The sequence below is a fragment of the Neophocaena asiaeorientalis genome, unplaced genomic scaffold, assembly GCF_003031525.2.
Source record: "Neophocaena asiaeorientalis asiaeorientalis breed wild unplaced genomic scaffold, Neophocaena_asiaeorientalis_V1.1 scaffold433, whole genome shotgun sequence".
In the NCBI taxonomy this organism is placed as follows: domain Eukaryota; kingdom Metazoa; phylum Chordata; class Mammalia; order Artiodactyla; family Phocoenidae; genus Neophocaena; species Neophocaena asiaeorientalis.
The window spans coordinates 3,231,075-3,242,098 of record NW_020175040.1 but is presented as its reverse complement, the minus strand read 5'-3'; positions in this window follow the sequence as shown (position 1 = coordinate 3,242,098).

The following is an 11,024-nucleotide window of genomic DNA, read 5'->3' as shown; positions in this document are numbered from 1 at the left end:
TCAAGATTTTGAATTTCAAAATCTCTAATGCGGGATGCCAGACCCAGATGTGTTTCATTGGTGAATTCTATGAAACATCTGAGGAACAAGTAATATAAATTTTTCACAGTCTTGTCCATAAAAGAGAAGTCAAAGAATGACTTCCTCACTCATTCTCTGAGTTTAGCATCATCCTAATACCGAAACAAGACAAAGGCATTGCAAGAAAGGAAAACCACACACCAGTATCTCTCATGAACATAGATACAAAAATCCTCAGCAAAATATTAGCAAGTCAGGGACTTCCCTGGTGGCGCAGCGGTTAAGAATCCACCTGCCACTGCAGGGGACACAGCTTCGATCCCCGGTCTGGGAAGATCCCACATGCCGCGGAGCAACTAAGCCCGTGTGCCGCAACTACTGAGCCTGCGCTCTAGAGCCTGCAAGCCACAACTCCTAAGCCCCCACGCCACAACTACTGAGCCCACACGCCACAACTACTGAGCCCACACGCTTTAGGGCCTGTGTGCTGCAGCTACTGAGCCCATGTGCTGCAACTACTGAAGCCCGCACACCTAGAGCCCGTGCTCCACAACAAGAGCAGCCACCGTAATGAGAAGGCCGCGCACCACAAGAAAGAGTAGCCCCCACTTGCCGCAACTAGAGAAAGCCCGCGCGCAGCAACGAAGACCCAACGCAGCCAAAAATAAATAAATAAAATTCAAAAAAAAATTTTTTTTCAATTAAAAAAAATACTGGCAAATCAAACCCAACAACTTACATAAAGAATCACTCACCATGACCAAGTGGGGTTTCTTTCAGGTATGCAAGATTGGTTCAACATTCAAAAATCAATTAATGTTATGTATCACATCAGTGGGCTAAAGAAGAAAAATCATATGATGGTATCAGTAGGTGTAGAAAAAGCACTTGACAAAACCCAGTACCCATTCACGACTTTAAAACACTCTTAGCAAACTAGGAGTACATAGAAACTTCCTCAACCTGATAAAGACCATCTACAAAAACCCTACAGCTAACATCATACTTAATGGTGAGAAACCTCCTGATTTCTCTGTAAGGTGAAGAGCAAGGCAAGAATGTCCCCTCTCGGGGAAGGGTGAGCTGGGACGAAGCGAGAGAGAGGCATGGACATATATACACTACCAAACGTAAGGTAGATGGCTAGTGGGAAGCAGCCGCATAGCACAGGGAGATCAGCTCGGTGCTTTGTGACCACCTAGAGGGGTGGGATAGGGAGGGTGGGAGGGAGGGAGACGCAAGAGGGAAGAGATATGGGAACATATGTATAACTGATTCACTTTGTTATAAAGCAGAAACTAAGACACCATTGTAAAGCAATTATACCCCAATAAAGATGTTTAAAAAAATAATTAATTTAATTTAATTTAAAAAAAAGAATGTCCCCTCTCACAACTCTTATTCAGCTTCATGCTAGAAGTCCTAGCTAATGCAATTAGACAAGACAAGAAAAGAAAATGTATACAGATTTGGAAGGAAGAAATTAAACTGTATTTGTTAACAGATGACATAATTGTAGATGTAAAAAAGCCCAATGAATTGAATGAAACTCCTAGAACTAATAAGTTATTATGGCAAAGATGCAGGATACAAGCTTAGTATAAAAAAGTCAATGGCTTTCCTATATGAAGGCAATGAGCACTTGGATTTTGAAATTAGGAACGCAACACCATTTATATCAGCACCAAAATTCATAAAATTTTAGGTGTAAATCTAACAAACTATGTACAGGATCCCTAGAACAAGATTTAGGGTCCAGAACAAGAATGTAGAGTTTTGTAGTTATTCTTTAAAAAAAAAAAAATCAAAGATCTAAATAAATAGAAAGATATTTTGCATCCATGGAAGGAAGACTCAATATCGTCAATAAATTGGTCTTTCCAAACTTGATCTTACATATTCAGTGCAATTCACATCAAAATTCCAGTAAGTTACCTTTCAAATATCAGCAAACTGAGCCTAGAGTGTATGTAGGGACTTCCCTGGTGGTCCAGTGGTTGAAAATCTGCCTTGCAATGCAGGGGACATGCGTTCAATCCCTGGTTGGGGAACTAAGATCCCATGTGGCTCGGGGCATCTAAGCCCATGTGCTGCAACTACGGAGCCCCCACTCTGGAGCCCACGTGCCACAGCTAGAGAAGCCCGCTCACTGCAAACAAAGAGCCCACATGTCACAGTGAAGATCCCGCGTGCTGCAACTAAGGCCCGATGCAGCCAAATAAATAAATACATATATACATACATACATAAATATTAAAGTATACATGGAGAGGCAAAGGCCTAGAGCCACCACGATATTGAAGAAGAACAAAGTCAGAGGACCGATACCACCCGACTTCAAGGCTTGGTATGAAGTTACAGAAATCAAGATAGTCTAGTATTGGCTAAAGAATAGACTAAGATCAATGGAACAGAGTAGAGAAGCCAGAAGGAGACCCACAGAAATAGAGTCAACCTTTCTTTGACAAAAAGGTCAGAATCAGTAGTGACAAGTCATGTTTATGGCATGTAACCTTGATATGATGTGATGAAAATGGCTCTCTGCCTCTGTGGTCTTCCCATAACCTCAGTCTAATCATGAGAAAAACATCAGATAAATTTCAAGAAAGGGGCATCTTACAAAACTCATTCCTCAGAGCTGTTAAGATCATCAAAAACAAGGACAATATGAGAAAATATCACAGCCAAGGCCAAGGAGACATAAGTAAATATGATGGGTACCCCTGGGACAGAAAAAGATGTTAGCTAAAAAGTAGGGAGACTAAATAAACTTGGACTTTAGTCAATAATCATGTCTCAATAGTAGCTCGTTAATTGCAACACACAGACCATACTAATATAAGATGTTAATTTTTAGGAAGAATTGGATGAGGGAGTCGATGGAAACTCTCTAAAATTCTCTCAATCTTTCTGTAAATCGAAACTGTTCTAAAAAAGAAATTCTATTTTTTAAAAAAATCAGTAACTGCAGCAAGTATGTAAGTCTTAGAACAACACAAGACTTTTTTAAGGACGATTATATTGTATAACTAATGTTGAGAATTCCCAGTGCATTGTGATAATAAAAAGCTGACTCTATTTTAGTTGGTTTTGTAAGTTGTCTCCGGAGAAGCCTCCTGTGATTGTCTGAACTGGAGGCAGGACCCCCACTGCCCTGCCCTGGGTATGCACTGCTCCAGACCTCTTATATTTATTTTTCGTGATTCCTGTCTTACTTGATTTTTGCTATCTTCTTTGTTTATATCCTGTGGTCACCTTTACATTTCATTTTCATCTTTTTTTTATTACTGATATTTAAGAATTTTTTATACCTAAATGCTATTAACTCTCTGTGTTAGTTTCCTAGGGTAACTCAGTCCCACAGACTGGGTATCTTAGAGCAACAGAAGTGAATTGTCTCTGTTCTGGAGCCTAGAAATCTGAGATCAGGGTGCTGGTCGGGTCACGCTCCCGCTGAAACCTGCAGGGGAATCATTCCTCGCCTCTTCCTGCTTCGGCTGGATTGCTGGTGATCTTTGGCGTTCCGTGGCTTGAAGATGCATCACTCTGACCCTCTCTCTACACACGGCCTTCTTCCCTGTGTGTGTCTGTCTCTGTGTCCAGATTTCTTTTTTGTGAGGTTGGAAGGTATTGGATTGGGGCCCACCCTAATGACTTCATTTTAACTAGATTACCTCTGTAAAGATCCTGTTTCCAAACAAAGTCACATTACGAGGTGCTGCGGGTTAGGACTTCAACATACGTCTTTGTGGGAGGGGACGCAATTCAGCCCATAACCCTCTGCGATGTTCATTTTGGTTGTGAGGTTTTTTTTTTACCAGTGACTTCTTCCTCTTTTAATATTTGCCGTAATTTTTAGCATAAAAATTCACATTTTTACATGATTAAATCAGTTATGTTTTTCCTTTCTGACTTCTGAGAAACAAAATACTTTTTTTTTTTTCTTTTTTGCGGTATGTGGGCCTCTCACTGTTGTGGCCTCTCCAGTTGCGGAGCACAGGCTCCGGACGTGCAGGCTCAGCAGCCATGGCTCACGGGCCCAGCCGCTCCGCGGCATGTAGGATCTTCCCGGACCGGGGCACGAACCCGTGTCCCCTGCGTCGGCAGGCGGACTCTCAACCACTGCACCACCAGGGAAGCCCACAAAATACTTTTTACTCCAAGTTTTTAGAATTACTCTTGTATATCTTATTGAAATAATTTTATTGATTTTTCATGTTTAAGTATTTATTCCTTCTAGAAATGAATCTGTGCGTGATACAGAAGTATCTCTTGAATTAAACATAAACGTGTACTTAATGACCAGTGTTAGTTCTCCCCACGCTGAGGAAGGACACGTCTCCTTACTGCCTCTTAATTAGCAAAGGGTCCCCCCTTCCGTGGACTCAGTAAAGCACCATTATCTGAAGTTTGGTCTTTTCCTGCTTCCCTTTCGGGCTTCGCCAGGAGAGAAGGTGCCCACAGACCCCCTTCCCTTACAGGCTGCTCCCTGGCAGCACAACGAAAGCCTTAGGAATGGACAGTCCGGAAAAGCCTGGACGAAATGATTAGCCAAGGAGTGTTACTGTCCTCGGTCTCCATCTGGGAGAAGAGAAAGGAGGCTACGCACTCCCACACGCATGCACAGATACACGCCCGCGTGCACACACGTGTTACAGTCATATATGCCAACGCCAAATTTAAAAAGTATAAGTCTGAAATCCAGCTGCCTTACTGTTTTGAAACGGACAGTTAATATAATGACACTTTGTCTCCTTCCTTTCCAAAGTTTTTGCCTCATTTCTCGGTCTTGTTGCGTCATCTAGAATCTTGTGGGCAATGTTGGTTGACAGCATAGGTCTTCAATCAACAGTACGGTTTCTAAGCGCCAAAAGGTCTGAAGTCTCAAAGCCCTTTCATAGGTTTGTGGCGGACTCCCTGGGAAACAAACCCTGAGCTGAGCTAATGTTGGTTGTTCATAGCCCTCACGTGCACACCTGGGGCGAGCACACCTGGCTGCTGAGGTACTGGCCACTCTTCACCTCCCCACCACGCTGTGTCTGGTTGTACATCTCAATGTATGGCTGGGTTCAAAGTTGTTGGATCATTTTGCCACCTCCTGTTTTCTGTTAACCCAAAATGCTGGACCGATCGTGTCGCCAAGAAACAAGAGTTGAAAGCAGTGAAGGAAGCAGCCCAGGAAGAAAACTTGCTAGTTCTGACTACGACCAGTGGAGGCTCTCTGCCCTGGGCAGTGGGCAAGGACCTGCATCAAGTGTGGGCACCTCAGGGCAGCCGGAGAGGGAACAGCACGCCGAGGATGGTCTGAGAGTGTTGGAGGCCAGCACTTCACCTCTGTGAAGCGCTGTAACGTCACCCAGAACCACCACAGTGGGTTCCATCGAATATAGACATTGGGCTTTTGGTGCCCGGACGCTAGGAGTGATCCCGAAGAGTGAGAACAGGCTTGGGAGACCTGAGTCTGTTGTTCCTCTGTCAGGCTCCTAAACACGCTTGTATCAGATAGAGGCTAGGTTGCAGCATGGTAGCAAACAACGCTGAAACGGCAGTGGCTTCGCACGGTAAAGCTGTATTGTCCCTCACCCAGAGTCCAGTGCACGTCCAGGCAGTGTTCTCGATGCAGGACCACGTGGTCTAGGCCATGATGACCTTGGGACTCTGTTGGGGGAGCTGCAGCCAGGCACCAGGGACTGGAGGGTCCAACACTGGCAACGAAGAGCTTCAGCTTGGAATCGATGTTCACTGTTTCTGTTCGCGGGCCAGGGCTGGTCACAGGGCCTCCGCTGATGGCCAAAGCAGCAGCGACTGGCTGTGCTCAGCGGCAGGGGCTTCTGCCATGACCCTGACGCCTGGTGGTTTTGAGGAGAAAAGATGCAGGGTGGGGCTTGGCATTTTTCTCTCCTCTCTCTTGAAGGGCAGCCGGTCCAGCAGAATGCACAAATCTCGTGAGGCAGTGTGACGAAGTTTTACACGTGGAAGGACAGCTATGTGATGGACATTGTGTGAGACAGCGCCCAGATCAAGACACCCAGGTCCCCAGGAGGCATCCTGGTGCCTGCTCCAAGGGAACTGGCCCCAAACCTCTTCTCTGACCTCTCACGCTGTAGATCAGTTTTGCTTGGTTTTGTATTTTTAAAATGAAATCCGCAGTTGTGTGCTGTTTTGTATGAATGAGAATTCAAGATTATGCCTGTGAGATCCACCCATGTTGCTGCAAGGATTCGTGTTGTTTTTGTTACTGTGTGGTGTTCCGTTACATTCTTAAACACCAGCACTTAATTGGTCTTTCTACTGTTTAGAGACATTTGTGTTGTTTTACATTTGGGGCTAAAAAAACAGAGTTGTCGAGAGTATTCCTGACGGTAGCTTTTGGGGGATGTGAGCCTTCATTTCTGTAGATTCTATACCAGGAGTGGAGGTGCCGGTTCACACGGTCAGTTTGCTTCATCACATGCTTCCCCATAGTTTGCCACGTGGCTGCACCAGCCGTGCTCCATCAGCAGTGCACGGGTCCACACTCTCGGCCACACCTGATGTGGGGAATGTAGCCACTCTGGGGGGTGGGGCGTGGTATCTTGCGGTGACATTTATTTGCGTCTCCTGGTGAGTGGCGATGTTAAGTACCTTCTCAGGTGTAGACTGACCATCTGGACATCGCCCTTGGTGAAGTATCTACTCCAGCCTTTCACCAGCCGGTCTTTACTGAGTTATGTTGTTTTCTTACTGGTCTGTTCTTCTTCCCATTTTCTGGTCATGATGGATAAAAGGTGACTTTTGTTAGTTGTTTGTTTCATTCTTAACAGTGTCTTCTGGTGAGTAGAAATTCATTTAATGAGGTCTGACTTTTCAGCAGTTTCTTTTCTGTTTCGTGTTGGGCGGTTTTGATCCTGTTCTAACCAGGCAAACATAAATAACCACAGCCTCCAGGGCACCACCCCCTCCCTGACTCAAAGCGGAGCAAGTGGCGTCACCCGGCAGGGTGTGTGTCCTCTTGGTGGAGGGAAGAGGACCGAGCCCCTCGCCCGAGGGCCCTGTGTGGTAGGAAGCAGGATGTGGATGGGAGATGGCAGGTCACGGGCCGTACCTCCCGAGGGTGTCGAGGGCTGACCCGTGCCTCACACTCAACCCTGCAGGGAGGAGCTGGGAGGATCCGCCTGGGCCTCGTCCTCCTTCCAGACCCAAGGACCTCGCGGCCACACCTGCGGTCAACAAGCCGGGAGGCAGTAGTGTGTCACGCGTCTGGCCTCCCTCGTGCCGCTGCTCCCTGGGGCCCTCCCCCGGGTACGTGACTACGTGACTGGGGCGGTAACTGGACGGTACACCGGCTCCCTCCAGCTGCAAACTCACGGCAAGGCTCTGCCCCAAGGCGCTGGACAGCAGCAGCTCCACTCCGGGGTGTCACTCAAAACGTGTGTGCACGTTCAGCAGGAAGCATGCGCTGGAGAGCTGGTCCAGGGCCGTTCCTCACAGTCCTGACAGGGCCCCCTGCAGGAGGGGGCGTAGCTTGCGGTTCATCACGTGGCGGGGAGCCAGGCGGTGGCGAGGAGGAACCCGACGCGCGAGGGAACATCTGCCGCGAGATTCACGCACATAAAGGCCCCAAAGCAGGCAAAACGAACGTATGGTTGCAGAAATCAGGAAAGGGTTTTCCCCTGGTGGCAGGAGATCGGGGGAGCAGGGCGGCTCCTGGCAGCTTGTAATGTTTGCTTTCTGGATCTGGGTGATGGTGACATGAGTGTGTTCGTGTAAAACTCAACCAGCTGCGCACTGAGGGGATGCCTGTTCCCTGCATGCACACTGAGTGTCCAGAAGTGAGAAAGGAAAAGACTCTGGCCTGGGGAACCCATCAGGGTGGGAGGTGGTACCCACAAAGATAAGCGCCCTAGCCGCCACTGGCGCAAGTGTCGGTGGGGGCCAAGAGGGATGGAGTCTTTCCAGGAACCACAGAGGCATTTCCCCCTGTGGCTTTAGACCCTGGAGCTCCTGGGCAGGAAGCCCCACATCCTGGGAGACAGCCCTTTGGAATTCTGGGCACAATGACTTTGGCTGCCATCCTGGAGGCGTCTCTGGAACCTCAGCCGCATGGTCTGCAGGCACATGGGATGGCGGAGAGTGAGGGGCAGAGAGGAGGCCGTGGGCTCGGAAGTGCAGCCAGGAGGAGCAGGCGGGACCCCAGGCCCTCGGGTCTGCTGGGCTGGGGAGAGCGGGTGGCCCTGGCCCTCGGTGGCTCCCTGGGCTCTGGTGGGCAGGCCGAGGCAGTGGGGCACCGGCTGGTCCCCTCCCTGGGGCCAACCCCAGGTTTCCGGGCCCGCGTTCCCATTTGCAGCAGGACAGAGCTGGCTGTCCTCACCTCCTCTGGGAGGGCAGCCACGGAGGACTGCGGCCAGGACGGCAGGACGCTCTTGCCATGCAGATAAGCTGAGGCAGCTCCGCGGAGTCCTGCGCTAAGCCTGCTGATCTCAGACCCTAGTGTGGTTCCAGGCTGGGTTTCCCAGGTACGGGGGGTGTCCTGCAGGCCCAGAGGTCCAGGGTGGCGGGGAGCTGGGGGGAGGGCATGGCGGTGCCGCTGGGTCTGTGGCGGGGGCTGACTTCATGCTCTCTCTCTCTCTTCAGTTCATTTTTTGCAGCCGGTCATACGTTTACCTGGTTCAAAATCAAAATGATTTTTAACAAAACGATAAAAATGTTCACTTCCAAAACCTCACTGTCCCTCCCTGTCTACCTGCTCTTCTGCGCCCCCTGCTGGCACGTTTATCAGCTCTGCACGCATGTGACAGGTTCACGCCAAGGTGAAATACACATTCCGCGCCGCACGGCTCTCCACGTTCTCTGCCTGGCCCGCTTTCTTTCTCTCTCCCCACACATGCAGAGGGTTTCCTGCTCTTTCTGACGGCGCACAGAGCTGTGGTGTCTACTTAGCCAGGCCCGGTGTGCGTGTGCCATTTTGCAGTCCTGCAGACGTATCTGTGGGAGCTCCCCTGTTTGTCCCCCTCACTGACCTCGAGGCCCTCGGTGGCCAGGGCTGCATATCACGTGGGCCTGACTTATCGGCCCCCCACCCTGTCAGCCTCCCCTGCAGGAGACCCGGCTCAGAGAAGATTCGACGTGGCCTGACCCACATCCCGGGAAGCCCCTTAGAGGGTCTTTGGGTCTCCTGGACCAAGCACAGAAGGCTCAGAGTGACCCCTCCAGTCCTGGTCACCCCCTGGGCTGCGAGCGTTCAGGGACCCTTGGGCAGCGAGGTCCACGGGACATGGTGAGCTCCCAGCCGGGAGGTTGGCCCTGAGACCCCATGGAGGGGGATCTGATGTGCGCCCTAGGCCAGCGTGGAGAGAGGTGTCAGCCCGTCCGAGGCGTCGGCCCACCTGTGGGCTCTGGGCCCCACGGAGAGGCGGGGCAGTGCAGCAGGGAGCCTGAGTGAGGATGCAGTCGGGAGGGACTGGCGGCTCCCAGGCCAGCCGGGGACATGGCGGTGGGCTTTCCGTCTTGGTCCCGGGACAGGCGCCTGGATCGGGAGGGATGGACACGGCTCAGGCAGAGCATTGGAGAAGCCCAGCGCTCGCCCCGAGCCCCTCCTGCGGAGCTCAGGCTGAGGCAGGGGAACTCGTGCCCACAAGACGTGCCAGGAATTAGGGGACACTTACCTCAGGTTGGTGATGACCAGGGAAAGGGGGACGCCCGTCTCTTCACTGTGCCTTGGCTTAAACCTAGGACTGAGAACTTCGTCCTGGGCCCGTGTTGGGCCAGGACCCCTCGTCCACGTGTGAGATCAGGATCCGTAGTCCACGTAAGAGGCTGGTTTTTCATTTTCAGTGATGACATACACATATTTTTCAAAGGATATTAAACAAAGACATAACTTGATTTAAAGAAAATTTTAATAATTGTGCCTGTGGTATCCAAATATGCCGTAAAAACCAAGGGACTCAGGTTGGAGACACAGTGCCCTGAAGGTAAATCATGTGACGGGTGAGCAAGGGGGGCGCAGTGGAGTCTCGCCACCAGGCCAGGTCTGGAACGACCCCCTCTGAGGCCAGGAGGGGAGGACCTGGGCCCCACGCAGGGCTCCCCCATGGCGGGCTCTGTGGGCCCCTCCCAGCTGGCACCCTCCTGGGCAGGACAGTCCCCCAGTCTGTATGTAGCGAGTCATTTCCAACAAGAGCCTTGGCCCATCTTGGAAGTGTCTCAGCCTGACTGACTTTAATTATGAACAAAGAGCCACACTGTGGGCTTGAGTCTTCGGGGCTTAAAAATGGGGCTTCCAGGTAGGAAAACGTGGTGGGAATTTTGACAGGCAGTTTGGGAGGGATCGTGATCAGAAAGGAGATGTCTGGAAAGGAAACCACAGCCAAAGTGTTCAAATGGCTCCTTTGTCAAAATGCCGACCGATGGCATTGTTTCAGGAGAAAGATGTGGCCGAGGTTTTGTGAAGGCCCACGGGCCTCCCCAGATCTCTGTCCAGCTCAGGCCCTGCACAGGCCTGGGGGCAGGGTGGGGGATGGCGGCGCCTGGACCAGCAGAGAAATTCCAGGTGGTGAAAAAGCACTCGCCCTCTGCAGGCAGCCAGGACCCTACTGGGCTGGAGGTTTTGCAGGAGACAGTGCAGGATCTGGAAGAACCAGTCTGCGCACTGAGAACCGATCCTGGGCTGGGTGGATTGCAGACTTCCCTCTGTCGTTCACTCGCTGTGATGTTGGTCCATCAAATTCTTCCCTGAGCCTCAGTTTTCTCACCTGCAAAATGGGTGTTTTGCTTCATGGGATTGTTTGGTCTGCGGGCCGCGGGGCCGGGCACGTGCCACTCCCCATCTTCCCAGGAGCCTCGGCTCTCTGCTGCCCTTGGCAGTGCCTGGATCGCAGGCAGCAGGACCTGTGTCTGGTCAACTGGAGCAAGAATCACATAGCAATGGGGCAGCTCACAGAATCGAAGAGGAGGTGGAAAACCAATTCCTAAGAACCAGAGCCAAGGGCAGCTCCCACTGAAAAGCTGGAGAACACTCCTCT